Source organism: Convolutriloba macropyga, chromosome 3 (assembly GCF_964194025.1).
Source record: "Convolutriloba macropyga chromosome 3, txConMacr16.3, whole genome shotgun sequence".
Taxonomy (NCBI): Eukaryota; Metazoa; Xenacoelomorpha; order Acoela; family Convolutidae; genus Convolutriloba; species Convolutriloba macropyga.
The window spans coordinates 69,546,478-69,563,856 of record NC_134470.1 but is presented as its reverse complement, the minus strand read 5'-3'; the positions used below and the strand labels follow the sequence as shown (position 1 = coordinate 69,563,856).

General features: G+C 34.3%; 1 protein-coding gene across 1 annotated transcript in view; it reads left to right on the top strand.

Annotated features, from left to right (window-relative positions):
• LOC142337247 (uncharacterized) overlaps positions 1-17,379 on the top strand; it is a 123,952-nt gene that overhangs the window by 50,099 nt on the left and 56,474 nt on the right. The window lies entirely within an intron of this gene.

Below are 17,379 nucleotides of genomic sequence, written 5' to 3'. Positions count from 1 at the left end.
CGCACAAACAGAAAAGATTCAGCGTAGTCAGACAGTTGCGAAAACTTCTCAACTCCTAAGACCAAACAAACTTATAAGAAAAGTGTAGCAAGAATTAGTTGAATACTGTCAACCCCAAATAGCCTATAAATCAACTTAGTAATTTTCATTAACTTTATTGTTAAATAAGATTAATTTTTGGGAGCGCTCTAGTTTTCCATTGGTTTTGTTATCTCGAGAAAAAAATTTAAAATTTAGAAATCTGATTTTTCGGTAGCCATAAAACCGTCGTATGTGGTCCTTACCAATCATTCAAAGAGCAAAATAATAATATAGAAAAATATTGGAAGATCAAACGAAGTACCAATTATATCAGTCCGGTGGTCTTTTTCAATACAATTTTTTGCTTGGCCAAATTATTAAGTGACCGGTCTGACTTTTCGTCCTCGAAAACGAGATAAACAAGTAAAGCTCGGAGTGCAATAAGTGGTTGAGCATCTCTTTTAGAGCCTTATGCTTTACTAGTCTCTAGTAATGCGTTTCACCAATTTAGTTTGCAGTATCAGTTTCATGGTGCGAAGAAAGGATCTTAATTGTCAAAATTTGACCCCCCTGAGTTGACAAATAACAACAGAGTGGTAACTGGAGGACAGAAGAACAAACATATGGGACTTGAGGAAAGAAAAACAAACAAAATAGAACAAAATGAATTGGAGTAAGTAATGAAATTGTCGCAGGGTATACTTTTATAGAGTAATGTAATGATAACGAACAAATTACCCGCGCTTGTGCAACCTTGTACACCAATCCATTTTTAAGCTAGAGTAGTCAAGATTTACAAAAATTATGACAACATAGTAAAATCGATAGACCGGAAAAAGTGCGAAAATAAATTTCTGTATATTTACAGAAAACAGTTTGCAATTAAGGTTTCTAATATAACTGGGAATGAGGATCACTGCCGTCCGAAATTTTGTTATTTTATGGACATTTGGCATGTATCTTTATGCGCACACAGACAGAAGGACGGGAACGAAAATATCGCGGCGGTTTTTTAAACAATCTGAACTAAGTTCCGAGTCACAGACCAATCGATAAAGCTATATCCAAGCCATAATCAGCAACAAACTAAACATTTTTACTACCGTTAAATTTGCTGAATAGTCCATTTGAGTTTTTGCATGTTTAGTTCCCCCATGACATTCAATCATTAAAATTCAGGGGCATTGAAAAAGACATGTAGGAAACGCGTGTTGTCTTGAATACGGAATCAACAAACGGTAACAGTTCTCCGAATGGATTTATATTAAAAAATCATTTGCACAATTTTGGCGCATAATATTTAAAACTATACTATACAATTTGTTCTTAATTTGTTCAAAATATGCGTAAATAAAGAGTTGTGTAGGGTAGTTGTAAATCTTCAGTCAACGTCAAAGCGTTTTTTAGCTAAAGAGCTTCTTACTGAAGAATGGCAAATCTAGCAAGATCATATACCAAAAAACTGCATAATTTTGCTTTATTTTCACAAAAATCTTGTGTGTTCAGGCAAAATATATTTTTTGAGAACGGATGGAGCCAGACCGGCGATAGCCATTGTTATTTTTTTCAATTGCTTCAGTAGCAAAGATTCCAAATTGCTGATCAAACGAACAATCTAGGCAGTGGAATAACAAAACATAATCTAACAATGAAAATTTTACTCTGCCAATGTGCAGCGCCTAAATTAATTTTTTTTCGGTGGGATAATGTTTAAAATCATACATAGTATTTTTTGGTCAAATTAATCCAAAAAAATTGTAACAGTTCAGTTGTAAGTTCGAATATTATTTTTTGGTGCATTGAGACTCGGACATTTCAATTTCAAAGCCGTTTTTGATTACTATGAGAATTACAAAATTTTACAAGACCTTATAGATAACGTGGCTCCTAATCTGTAAAAATTATGAGAGATGTTTTCACACAGACACACACACACACACACACACACGAACACCCACAGTGGAAGAGAGAGAGACACAGAGAGAGAGAGAGAGAGAGAGAGAGAGAGAGAGAGAGAGAGAGACGCCTTTTTTCAAGAGTCTTGTAGTAGAGACGGTCTATCTTCTAATAAAGTCTCGAATTTTTTTGCTCCTTCTTTTTTCTCCAAATTTGGCCATTTCTAGTGACAATTTCGAGTTTTTTAAGGTTCCTGAAAGGTCAAAAGTCTATCTCTGTATCAGGCAGAAATCAGATTAAGCAGTAATTCAACGTTTTTTTTTTAATTTTTATATTTTTTTTTCACTTTTCTGCAGAAACCCTGGGATAGAATTATACAAACTATCTGGATAATATGAAAATGTTAACCAGGAAAATACAGTTAACCGGGACACTTTAGTTTGATTTGTCCTCTAGGGTGTGAAGTTTTTTGAAAACTAGGCGTAGAGATATTCTGAGCTGAAACTGGATAGGCTTACTTGAAATAATTTTTTCCGGACCGCTAGCTTGTTTTTCTTCAACGCCAGTTAACTGAACAAGCAGGCTCGGTAATGTGTCATCGCACATAAGGTTCAGACCCCGCACATCCAGAATTTTGGCATAATTGTCTACCAAAGGATGAACAGATAGAAAAACCCAAAAATTCAAGTATTTAAAAGAAAATAGTGTATGAACAAAAAAATAGCCTCCAAAGCAAATAACTCAGTGGAGTAAAAAATATTGCACAAGATTGATGAGATATGCCAATATTAAGAAAGCAAGTTAAGACCAGCAGCAAAAACAAGCAACAACACCAAACATTTTATCAAAAACTTTATGTCCGTTTTAATAACAAAGTCAACAAAGCGTCAAATAAAATTGAAATTAAACAAAGTAAATTGTGTTTCCCCAGAAAAGATGTGGGTACAGTTTATAATAAAGCTTGGTAACAATTAGACAAAAAAGAACAAAAACAGTAAAAATAAAAAATTCGCTTTTTTAAAAAAAACAATTTCGAAGTATTGAAAAGCATTAAAAATCAACTAAATTATCCCATAGGTTAACTATTACCAATGCTTTTATAGAAGGGCATTAAGACCTCTCCTTTTTCATTTTTTATGCGTTTAAACAGAACAACAAAAGACAACGAACAAAAATTCAATCAAAACTTGCCAGAAAACGATGTCGAAGCTCTAAAGCCATATTTTGCCCTCCAAAATATGTTTGAATGCGCCTTCTTTGAACACTAATAATTAAGTATGTAACCTCTCATTAATGAGACTAGGTAACAGCAGACAAAAAAGGCAAATTTAAGTAATACTTTTGTTTTTTTTTTCGAATTAAAATTACTTCCAAAGTCGTGAGAGCCAATAATTAAAAAATTAAATAAATGAATAGGTTTGTTTATCCGTACAAAAGAAGCCTTGTGACCTGCAATTATCGAGAATCTGTCTTACGTCTACAAAAAGGTTGTCAAAATCGAAAAAAAGTTTTTGCGAAAAAACCCGTGTCGAAGCCAGTAAAGTCATGACGAATTCTTTAAAAACAATAGATTTTATGACACCAGTCTTTTTTGACATTCTTTAAATGAAACCAGTAACGTCATATATGTTCGGTAATTAACGATACTTGGTAACAAATAGGAAACAAAAAAATTGTGCGGCGAAAATAAGTTTTTTTGGAAAGCAATCGTCTTCAAAGTCATGAAAAACATCAGCTTTCTACTAATATCAGAATATCGGCTCATCCATTTTTCCAGCAAAATGCAATGAAATTTAGCATTATACAGGTAATTGAATACGACTAAAGCGACAAACTAAAAACGACAGTTAAAAACAAAACTAAAAAATTCAAATGAATTCTTCAAAAAAGTATTGTCGAAGTCGTTAAAATCATAATTTATATCTTTATGGATTTTAAAATATTCCTTTGCGTTTTATTTTGATTGTCAATAATTTGATATGTGAACTGTAAATAATGTGATATTGTGACAAATCTAAAAAAATTGTGAAAAGTGTGCAAATACCTAAAAATAACAAAAAATGTGAAATCTATTAGTATCAAAGCCAGAAAACCATAATTTAAGGCTTAAACACATAATAGAGACTAGATGTTAAATTAATTGAAACAAAAAAAACATTCTTTCTGTGCTGAGTCTAAGCTACAAATTGACCAAAATAAGAAAGAAAAGAGGGAAACTTCAATAAATTATTAATTAAAAAAAATCAAAAGTTTTTAAAAGTGAAAACGAATAGAAGCTTTCAGTTAGAATAGAACATGAATTAATTTTGAGCTGCTTAACTAGCCAATTGCCCCTACCACTGCTGAGCTTTGATTTGAAATGTTCTGTTCCTTAGCTAATATAAAAAAGATCATTTTTTTTTCTAAAAAAGAACCGCTGATTACAATCCGAAACTTTTTTGGTTTGTAACAGTCCAAGATTGGTCCAAAATTAGCTCTGCTAAGGCTATTCGTTAAATAGGAACATTTAATTTATTGAATGTAATAGGTATAGATAATTTGTTAGTTAAAAATCAAAAATAAATGCTGCGTTTTTGATAATCAACAAGTAAAGTTAGCAAAAAACGGCTAATTTTAATTACAGAGCACTCTCAACGGAATCTGAAGGAAAAATAGCCGCCTTTTGAGTCTATAAAGATGGTGTTAGTGGAGTTTGGGTTTGTACTTCCGGTAAATTTAATCCAAGTTGACTAATCTCGCTAATTTCGTGCTATTTTTGATTGAAAAGGCTGAATTTTGGAAGGTTTAGCCAAAAATTTAGACAAAAAATGTAAATAAGTTTAGTCGACAATATTTTTTGTCTTTAAAAAAACAATCAACCACACTTTTCTTCAAAATTTTAACAAATTTTAGCAGAATTGACAAAATTTTAGGCAAAAATTCCGGAAAATGTGAATAAAAACAACGGAATTCAATCTACTTTTCTCAGAAGTTGAAACCTCGATAACTCCCTGTAAAAAACGAAAATCAAAAAACTTTTTTCCATATTCTACGCTGGACGAGCTTTCTAATGATACCAGTCTCAACTCTCTACGATGAATATATCGGTCGGCCAAAATTGTCTGAACAAAAAAAAACCCATTTGAGTATATAGTTCCTCCCCCCTCAAGAGGGGTCGGAACAATAACGTATATGCGAACACTACACTGAATTATTTATCGCTAGTTGTTATTAAACAGAATTTGAATTGGATGTTTTTAAAACTTTCAAGTGGACTTTCACCACCCAAAAACTGCAACCAACGCGAACAGAGTGTGAATAAGCTGTTATCTTTTTTGCCACATTCTCTTTGAAAGTTTAAATTAATACTGAATGTGATGCGAGTTTTCAAATTGTTGAATTTTTCAATTTAATCTTTGTGCTGAGTTCAATTACCATCACCACCAGTTGGCTCATCTTCAAAATGTTTTCCATTTTTGTTCCATTTGAAAAGAACGTCAATTTTGTACTTTAATGAAAAACATGCAAAACTTTCATGGTGAGAAAACGGATCTATTCTGTTTCGTCCCCCAGTGTACTTTATATCAGCCACTGTCCACCCCCCCCCCCCCCCCCCAACCCCTCCCCTTAATACAATTTATGTGTTGTTATATAGCATGTCACTATGTAAAAAATAATGCGTGCGCCTAGGGGGCGTAACAGTTATATGCCCACTAAGCTTGGGGGTGGGGGGAGGGGGGGGGGGGGGGGGGGGCAGAATAATCGGGCGAAAACATTAAGTAGTCATTTGAGCCCCGCTGGTGAAGAATTCAATTAAAACAGAACATAATTTTTGAAGGAGAAGATGAAAATTACTCAAAAATTAGCCCGGCGTAAACTTTTCTAACGTATCAAGCTCAACTTTTTTTGTTCTGGTGGGCGGGCTGCGCAAAAAATTCCAGTGGCTTGTCCACTTAAAGGCACTAAAATACAAAAGGCTTATTTCCTGCTCCATTTCCGTATCAGTGGAACTTTTGTTGAAGTATGAAAAGGAAAAATGGTTGCTAGTTGACCTAAAAAGAGTGAATGACCTGTTCAGATACCTTTTATTAATTAGAGTTTAAGAAAATGTTGTTGAGCTGATGCAAAAGGTCACACGCCTAAATGAAACTTGAAAAATTCCCTATATAGCAAATTATATGTCGAGACTTGGTGTTTAAGTTTGAACAAAGCGTCCGGGCTAAATATCTTTAATCTGCTCCAAAAAACTTGACTAGTTTTTTAAAAGCTTATTGATAACCCGTTAAATCTGTTTCATGGCTTTTATTTAGTTCATATTTTGTTTATAATTTGAAAACCAATTTATTATAATTGCCATGGCAGAATTAACTATTTTAGGCTATTTAGTTATTTTTTAACCTATTTTTTAATCTCGATTCTTTTATTTGATTTTACACATTATGGATTTTGTAAAGGCCATTTCTCAGTACGACCGTCTGAATGTGCATTAACTTTCAGTTAATTCTATTAACAGCCAGCCAATCAAACTTCAAATTAACATCCGTCATGTGACAATTAGCTGATTGAGCAATGTTTGAAAGTGAAGAGTGGAAAACAATTTTGTCAAGAACAATTTGTCAATTAACATGCATTTACATGCGTTTTAACCAAATGTTTGCAGTCAAATTTTGCTAATCTAATTATAATGCAGCCACTAGAAATAAGAGTATAACTTGAATTTCTCGTTTTTTTTTCAAAGTATCTAACTCAATAACAAAAAATAATTAAAACTGATTCATGCCGGAGCAATTTTTGACAAAGAAAAAAAATATAGTCGTCTGGAAAACAAAATGTTTTTTTTCACACAATTGTAATAAAATTTCTTCAATTTAAAAACTCAAAATGTTCAGTGTTCGTGTCAAAATCTTTAAAAAAATTATGCGGAGCGACGGTACTGTTCCTACTAAATTTTGATTTTTTAAGAAAAAGAAGAAATGATTTCTAACACCTTTGTCCTCAACCGCTCAAAGATCATCGTCGAATCTTGTTGAAGCAATTGTTTTACAAGCAGGCCTTTGCTTGGAACCGTTGACACTTGAGAGTAACGAAAAGAAGTAAGAGATTGCGATGATAGCTTGCACTTCTAAATCTTAGAAAATGTTCCGATCTGAGTTGGAATTCGTTGCTTGAATTAAAAAAGCATAAATATTTACTAATTTAAATATAAAAATCTAATAAGTGGGGAATTGATTATTACTCTAGCTCCCTCTTCGTGCTTAACAATTGACAATAAAAATAATCTGGGGCAATTTCGCTGCTGCTAATAATTAAAAGCTGAGTACCCATTGATTTATTCCAAAATATTAAGGTTTTTTTAATGGCTTTGGTGGATTTTGGTAACTGAACACTTTTCTCTGTAATATTTCCTTTCAATTGATGCGGTACCTGACTTTTCTTCGAGTTTCCTACAGTTAAATAAATCTTAGATTCAGATTTGAGAGCTGGAACTTTTTTATCAATAGGCTTATTGTTTGTTTTTTTTTGCTATTATCAAATACTATATATGTACGAAGACGTTCGCTTTCACAACGCGGCGGGTGTTCATTTGTTTTTCAAAAGAAGACTAACACATAGTCGAAGACTGAGGAGTGAACAATTGAGCTGATCCTAAGCAATAAAAAGGCTATATTGAACACCCCGAGCTAAAGTTTTCAAATACAAATTTGTTTGAATTGATTGATACGGTGTTTTCCATTCAACCTAGATTGAACAAGGCGGCTCGGTAATGTGAGATCGCACATAAGGTTCCGACCCCGCTCATCAACATATTTGGCATAATTGTATCAAATGAGGAACAGATTGAAAAACGCAAAAAAATTCAAGTTTTTTTCAAAAAAAAAACTGATTTATGAACGAAAAGATAGCCTCCAAAGCAAATAACTCAGTGGAGTAAACATTGATGCATTAGATTGTTGAAATATGCCGATATTAAGAAAGCGAGCGAAGACGAACGGCAAAATCAAACAACAACAACAAACATTAATTACATCAAAAAATTTATGTCCCTTTAAAAAACAAAACTTAATAACAAAGTCAAAATAGCGTCAGATAAAACTGAAAATAAACAAATAACTTGTAAATCACCAGACACAAATGGTTATTCGCCAGTTCATGATAAAGCTTGGTAACAATTACACAAGAAAGAACAGAAAATTTATAGTTAGAAAATTCTCTGAATTTTTTTTAAAAATAAAACAATTAATTTCAAAGTAATGAAAACCATTAGGAATCACGTAAAATATCCCATAGGTTTACAATTACCAATGCTTCTGTAGAAGTGAATTAGGAAGTCTTGGTATTCAGTTTTTTTTGCAGTTACAAAAAGAACAACGAATAGACAACAAACTAAAATCAATTAAAACTTGCCAGAAAATGCTTTGGAAGCCGTAAAGCCATACTTTGGGCCCAAAATTATGTTCGATTGCACCTTCGTCAAAAACCGATAATGTATTATGCTGCCGCTCAGTAATGAAAATAAGCAACAATTAGACAAAATAAAAGAAAAACGAAAAATTATGTAATATTTGTTTTTTTTTCGAAAAAAATTTATTTCCAAAGACACGAAAGCCATTAATTACAAAATGAAAAAATTGAATAGGTTCGTTTATTTTTCCAAAAGAAGCCCTCAAGACCTACATTTAACCAGAACAAGTCTTACGTCTACACAAAGAACGTCAAACATGACAAAAATCAAAATTTAATTTACTTTTTTTGTGAAAAACCCTTATCGAAGCCAGCAAAGTCATAACGAATTCTTTAAAAACATTGGATTTTGCTACACCAATTCCTTTCAATAACTTCCATTGACAAAAAATGTCATTTTTAACCTTTAATTAACGAGATCAGGTAACAAACAGACAATAAAAGGAACAAAATTGCGAAGTTGAAATGTTTTTTTTTTTCATTTTGGAAAACAATTGTTTTCAAAGTCATGAAAGCTATTATTTATCTTCTAATATGAAAACATCGGCTCATCTACTCTTCCAGGAAAAGCCAATCAAACCGGGTCATTGTACAGGAAATTACATACGAGTAAAAGGACAAAGTAAAAACGACAGTTAGAGACAAAATTAAAAAGTTCAATTAAATTCTTCGAGAAAGTACTGTCGAAGTGGTAAAGAAACACAATCTATATCTTTAAGGATTTAAATATTATCAAATGTGCGTTAATTTGAACGCAAAAAAATTGACATATGAGCTGACAGTAACGTGATAATTTGACAAAACTAGAAAACATTAAAAATGGGCAAATACCTGAAAATTAAAAAAAAATGTGAAATCTAGTAGTATCAAAGCCAGAACACCATAACTTAAGGCGTACTTAACCTCAATAAAGACCTTATTTAATTTCAGCAGAAAGAAGGAGCACTCCTTGATTGCTGACACTAAGCTACAAGTTGACCAAATTAAGATAAAAATGGAGGCAAATTTCTATGAGCCATTTTTTATTTAAAAATCAAATATTTTAAAAGTCAAAACGACCATAAGCTTTCAAGCAATCAACTAGATAAATAATATTTGAGCTAATGAGGAAGCCAATAGACCCTATCACTAGTGAGCTTTGATTCAACTCTCTACGATGAATATATCGATCGGCCAAAATTGACTGAACAAAGAAAACCATTTGAGTATATAGTTCCTCCCCCCTCAAGAGGGGTCGGAACAATGAGATATGTTCTGCAGTTGATAATTTTTTTATTGAAAATGGTTTAGCTAATGATTTGTGTTATATATCGCGAAGATCAGAACTTAGAGTTTATGTTAAAACTTTGATATAAACAAAACTTTCTTAATTGATGTTGGTAAAGTATTTATTTTGATTATTGATTGAGCGAAATCTTTGTTTCAAGTTTGTTCATGCGAAAAGTATCTCATTTTACATAAACAATAAATTTGAGCGATTAATCCGAACTTACCATCACTGATGACCATAAAGTAACTCGATCATCCTTCCTGAATTCACCAATGTCATGTTGTCAGGTTAGGAGAACAACGTGTTAAATGCAAAAACTGCACTAAAAATTGACATATAGGGCAAGGGGAAAAACTTGTTCGAACTTAAGGTGTAATTTATCCACTATCAGTGTATCTATATCTAGACGGTTCTTCAAATTTTCATATTGTTAGCGACTATGAGTACCTGTGAATTTTTTTTACTTTTAGGCCAATTTAGTTTTAGCTATTAAAATAAAAAAACTTGTTACTCGTGCTCAAGACCACGACAATGGTGTCCAGACCACGCACTGAACAACAATTTTGGGATCTACAGAATGCAGAATCAACTGCTGCGTGGAATTTGTCCTTTGTGGCAAAATAACGCTTTGGAGAAAAAAGAGGACAATATAAACAATGATGGTACTTAAGTGGACCTAAACGTAACCAACTTCTTTCCTAGTTTGTGCGAGCAAGATGCAATTGTTAAATTAAGGAGTCTAATGAGTCCTAGGAAATTGATAGACATTCCGTATGAAGACACGAGATCGGCTATTCAAATTTATGTCTTTTAAAGAAATGGTAATACTGACAGAAAAGGCTTAATTTCTGTCCGTTGTCCAAAGCCATGGAGAATTAGACGATGATTTTATAAGTCGCTTTAGAGAACAGGCACGCTCTTGTGACTTTGAGGCACTAAAAACAAAAACCAACCCCGAAGAGGTGTTGGTAAATATAAAGTTTACCTCAGGTTTGAGAGACCCTGAAGCAAAATTAAGACTATTAGACAATATCAAAACCAAACCAACGATAATTTTTTCTAAAATGACAGAAAATCTACGGTTCAGAAGTGAAGGAATGGTTTTTGCGAGTTCGCTCAACAGGTAATAAACCAGTTATAGGGAAGGAGGAAAAGGGATAAAACTTCAAAAAGACCTTCAAAAAACCGAGTGAAAACTTCACTGGTAGTAAACGCAATAGTTATTTGTCAAAAGGATGTGGAAGTAAACCACACAGTTTGAACAAGAATTGTTTGAACTGTGAAAAGGTGGGGCCTTTTGCAGAGTTGTGTAAAAGTAAAACCCAGCCTAGGTCAGGTAAATCCGACCAGCACAACAACTTCTGCGATGAAAGGGTAACTTGTCTGGTCAAAAAACTTCTGAAATGGAGATGGGAATCTACTATACACGGGAAAACGTGTTTAAAATGTGAACAACATAGGAATACATTACAGTAAAAGTCCAAAAAAGGAAAGTTGGTACCTGTGCTGGTAGTACTGTGATATCATCATTCATCTGGTCTCAGCTTGGTAAACCTCAGTTAGATGGGAAACTCAGATTTCATGAGTCCTATGATGCTGAAGTTTTTGGGATCACTAACATATGATGTTGAGTGGAGCGGAAGTATGTATAGGCAGCAACATCTTGCAATTGTGCAACCCGAGAAAGAATTTGGACTAATTGGGAGAGACATACTACCTCAAGAAGGCATGAACACAGTGAATGTGATAAAAAAACTACCTGCAGTCGATGGATATCAACCGAAAGTTAAACGCATATCGGGATCACAGCCGATGTTCTCCAAGGCCAGAAAGATACCTCTACCTCAACAAGACTATGGAATTTGAGACGATGGTACCACAGGGCATCCTGGAGCCAGTCAAACCTTGTGGGGTCACAAATGCATCACCAGTAGTTCGGCAGCGGAAAAAATGGAGCTCTTAGATTATGCGTGGACATGAATCTTCACGTTAACGAAAAAGTTATGGACGAGCATTTTTCAATCCTAGACATGGAGACCATATTCCATATTCTCCATCGGGCTTCTTAATGTGGCAAAATTGACTTATCAGTAGCATATTATCAAATCCAATTGGACGATGATGAAAAATATGTACAGAGAAATATATACACTCGACGTCTTGTAAGGATTGTTCCAGATGTGCAGGCTTCATCGGGTTTTGCAGAATTCTTCATTTATCTACCAGAATTGCATCGAGTCAATTTTCAAAGAAATCAAGAGTGTGGTCATCTTTCAAGATGATGTACTGGTATATGGAGCAACAAAGACGCACTACGAGACGCAAATGCTTGCGGTCAAAAATGAACAACATGAAAAGAATTTCTCCATTAATGAAATGCAACTACAAAAAAGACTCAAGCGTTAGTTTTCTTGGTTACTTAGTCTCAAAGGAAGGAATTGCACACTCCATCAAACATGAAACAGTTAGTGTCTTTTGTCGGCTTAGCGAAGTTTTACGTAGAAATGATACCAGATTTTGATAGAAAAATATTACTTTTGTACGAAAATCGAAAAGACGACTTCCGACGGGAAAAAGAAGAACAGAGCGCATTCGAAAACATAAAAATGAGTTATGTACAAAGCCACTTGTTCAGCCTTGCAGCTTGACAAAAGAAGCAACCTTGACAAAAGACAGTTCAGAGAAAGCAAAAGGCGGAGTCCTATCACATGAAAGACATCCTGGAATCTATGTCTCAAGGAAGTCTCAGTCGTCTTTGTGGTCCCAAGATTGAAATAATTCCTGCTCGGAAGGAAGTTTACTCTACAAACGGACCGCAAACCTCTCAAATATCACTTTGCACCAGACGAGGAAATTCCCAAAAAATCATCAGCGAGAGGGTCTATTTCGCTGATGGTATTCAATTTCGAATTGAAATATACACCCGGAGAGCAGATCCCCCAGGCTGAAGCTTTGATCAGACTAGATTTTGATAACAAGAATGACAGACTCCTTTTTGCTCTCGACAATACCTATTTTCTTCAATCCGACTTGGTGACTCATTCAGAAATAAATCAGAACTGAACAGGTATTGAATCGACTCTTCCAAGATGTCATGGAAAAAATTAAAATGGGAACTAGAAACAGGGCTCAAAAGCAGAGAAAGTTTTGGAACAAAAAAATACGCCTTAACTATCAACAACGGAAACTTTTTTCGAGGATTTGTGCCTTGCATTCCACCTAAACTGAGACAAGTGGTGATGGCAAAAACTCAAGAGACACACCAAAGCAAAAATGCATCTGAAGCAGCTGTCTGAATGATAACTTGGTGACTCGGCATCAGTCAAGATGCTCTTTGATATGTTAATAAATTTAGGGTATGCGAAGAAAACAGGCCTGGCCTGGGAAAACAGTGTTGACTTGAGCAGAAGCAGAAGATTCGCAAAGACTCCACATGGACTGGGGTTACGTTCAAGGCTGGAGTTAAAGAAAGACTCCATCAGGACGATAGTAATGTGTTTGTGATAGAAGGCACGGGATTAGGTTGGATAGAAGCATTCCCAGCGGGGTACAGAACTTCACAAACAATGAAGATTTACACGAGTCAAATTTTTGCAAGATTTGGAATAGTATAAACGTTAGTATCAGACAATGGTCCCGATTTTGTAAAGTGTGACCTAATATAGTGGTGCAAATCAATGGAGATTTAAAAGATGGAGTCACCAATCTGCAACCCAAGAGCATATGGACTTAGCAAGCGAGCGGTTTAAACAGTGAAACGGGCTATTCAAGCCTGGAGCCCAAATCTGAATGTGTCATTTGGCACTTTCTTCTAGCGGTCTTTGATGCAGCACCGGAATGCTTCCAAGACGCGGGGCTAAATTAGAAGCAGAGTACGAACAGTTCCAGCTGCCTCCATTTTGGGAATACGAACAAACACTTCTTTCATCTGGCCAGAGAGTTCAAACAAGAGAGTGCCTGTTAGTGACAACTAATTTGCGCGGCTAGAACCTGATGACATCAGCGTTGATTCTGCTGATCAGCAATCTACTGACTCACAATCTGTGAGCAATAGGGACAAAATAGACGTGGCATTACCCAACTCCACTAAAGAAACTTCAATGACCGAAGGTGAACAACCTTCAGGGGCCACGAGAATTTCAAGCAGAAATAAAAAACAGCCAGAAAAATTTGGAGAAGCCACGTCTTCAAACTTGCTTAAAAAGGAGGAGAATGCAACATATCTGAAGATCAGAACTAAGAATTTAAGCTAAAAATTTGATATAGGCGAAACTTTCTGGCCCCATGTTGTTGAAATGGTTTTATTGAATAATGGCTACTATACTGAACCGAGTCATGTCTTAAAATTTATTCATACCACAAGTTTATCAGTGTACATAAAACATAAAATTGAGCGATTAATCTGACCTTCCGACTATCAGTGATTACCACAAACCAACTCGATTATCTTCCCTGTAGACACCAATGATATTTTGTTAGGTTAGGAGAACAATGTGTTAACTGCAAAAACTGCACTAATACTTGCAATATGCGGCAAGGAGAAAAACTTGTTCTTGCTTAAGGTGTACTTTATCCACTGTCAGCGTACTTATATCTAGACGGTTCGTCAAATTTTCATATTGTTAGCGACTATAAGTACCTGTGAATTTTTTGTACTTATAGGCTATTTTGAATTGAATTATATTTTATCATGTTTTGTTTTTGTTTTTGTGGTGATTCCCAATTGTTCTTTAAAAATAAATTCCAGCATAATCCTCGTGGCCAGCCTTGTTTTGCATTTTAGTAGTTGGTTTCCAGTCTCGCCGCTCATTTGATGAGAAGATGGTCTAGTGAATTTTAACTGTTTTTTTTTCCATTTCAATGTTGTCTAATTTGGAACTCAAAAGTCCCCTCTAATTGAACACTAATCACTATACTTCTTAAAGTTCTTAATGTTTGCGTTTTCAGTCAACGCAATCTTTTTTTTAAATGATCGGTGACCCGCGTCTGCTTTCTTTGTATTTATTTTTTTACATTATCTTGTACATTATTAAATATTAAGGCGGCATGCAAGAAGATATCATATATTGATGGCGGCCCTTCTCGGTGCAATTTTGCTTGATTGGCAAACCGTGCGTTCATTAGAAATTGAAACTCTTTTAAGAGTTGACCCAAGTTTTGTGGGTTTTTTTGGCTTTTTAATGCAGATGAAAATTCCATTGCCCTATTCAATGCGGTTTTAAAAGTTGATTAAAAATACAGTTTGTGTGACTTTGAACTTTAGCTGCTGTTGTTTTACTTAAGTCGAATATATATTTCTAGCTGACTTCTTTTTGTTTTCCCGTTAAATTTCAACGCCAATTTCAAAATGACGCGAACATATTTACACAAACAATTATTGGTAAACATCGGTAGTTTCAGACCAAATTATGATGTCTAAATGTCCGTCAAATTCCCCGTTCAAGCACTGCTAAAGCTCTCTTAATAAAGAACCACTTCTTTATTATCAATATTGTGAACGCTTTTGTTATATTGTGACGTTGATTTGCGATATTCACGCGTTGCTTTCACCGAAGTGGTTGAAAACAAAACAACAGAAATGATTCAAAGCAAAGGACTTTTTATCACAGGCGTACTAATTTTCAAATATGACGCCAAAATTTACATCGACTTGTCGAGACTAAGCAGCGAAACACGTTAATTGTGAAGATAGAAGCACTATTTCAAAATTTAATTCGGTTCAAAAAATCAACGCCTAATTAGAATGTTACGGATTAGCTTACAATACATAATAATATTTTAAAGCATTAACATATTATGAAAATTTGCTGAGAAAAAGTTTCAAAATTAGTTCAAAAAGTTGCATCAACCGAATTAGTTCAACTTATTCTGGAATGGGAGTGTTTCATGTAAAAAAATATGATGTTAAAATTCAGCTGGATATGAGTGAACTTAATGCCAGATTATTACCGGATGAAAACAACCAAGTGCAAAGTTTATTGGATATGATTCAGCCAGATTGGTTTTTAGCCGAATGCTTGCTTAGATGATTTTTTAAATATATATCTAACACCTTTCAAATATTAACAAAATGAACACAACGGAAAAAGTACATGTACAAATTTTAAAAATCAGCAAGCCTCCCTCCCCACACCCTGCCCTTCCCCACCCTCCCCACTATTCACCCCCCCCCCCCCCCGACCGAAATTATCACAATTTTCACTAATTCGGCTAACTGGCTTTCGCCTTCTATTGCGCAACTCTTTTTTCGGCCCTTGAGACATAGTTTTCATTTAAGTTGCAGCACTGCAGAAAAATAAATTAGATTTAAGCAATATAAACTTTCATAATCAGAGGCTGGAAAATGAAAAACAGTAAAATTAATATACTCCAAGATTGCAAAAGAGGTGAAATTATGTGGAGAATTGTGTAGAAATTAGTCTGTAAAATTGGGTTCACTCTGAATAATTACCATCATCAGTCAAATTTTGCTGTCAATGGAACACATCTAAGTAAATAAGAGTTTTATTGTAGGCACATGTGTGCACCTTTTTGATAAATATAATTTCAATCTTTTTGTCTGATGGTTTCTTGTCTACCGAGTTCGATGCAATATTTACACCATACTTATAGAAGTGGGTCAACAATATGGCGATATTGATTAATTCTATTAAAAATATGCAAAAAGTCTCTGAAACACAAACAATTGCAATTTTAAATACGGCTTAGTGTTTAAAATTGAGCCAATTTATGAATAACAATTCTTTTAAATCGCCGAACTTTGTGAGTCGATTTTGGAGAAATTTGAGAAATTAATTCCGTATCTATCCTTATCTATGATATCTGTTTTCGGAAACAATTTCCGCTAACGTTAGGGTTATGCAGGATTTTTCATGATCTTTATTGAAGTGGTTCTTGATGCTAATGAATTCAGGAAATGAAAGCTTTACAAGAATATCATCAAAAAAATTATTAGCAAGGGAACTATCTGCTTGACAATTTCACTCTGAATGGAAAAAACGAGTGAACTGCCTTCACACAATACAACTGTTGATGATTGTAAAAAAAAAATAGTTCACAAAATTGTTGTGGCTAAATCATTTTTTTGCCAAAAGTTATGGTACGCAGAAACATAGTTATAAACATTGAGCCGTATCCCGGAGCTAACTCACTTAGCGTTGAAGTTCTGAAACATTATATTTGAATTCAAAACATTTCTTCACCATTATATACGAATACAATTCACTCGTTATATATTGTCAATGATATCGTCAGTCGGCTAATAAACTGCATAGAATATGTTTCGAATTGCTCTTTGTCTGAGCGTGATGTGGTCTGCGCTGTAATTAATCTGCATAGTATTATTTCTATGATTACTAACTGCAAATTATGTTCAGTATGTTCAGTGTACCAAAATTGAAAATTTCGAATATGTCATTCTTGCATATGCATATGCATCCACCATTGTTATTTTCTGGCCTCCCAGAAATATTGCGGGAAAGCGAGGTCGTATTACTTGTCGGCACCTCTCTGCCCCCCCCCCCCCTCTGTGTTAAAAATGTAATTGTTTCTGTTTCAAAGACTGTTTGCATAGTTCCCACAGAATTTACTATTGCCGCCATAGTTTTGTGGGGTGCTTAATTCTTCAAAATAATGTTATTAGAGATTCGCTGACGTTATTATGATTCGAACATTTTCAATTAAATGCAATTAAGCAATTTACAAACCATCTGGGTATCCATTTAACCAAATTTATCGACATTTGATAATTG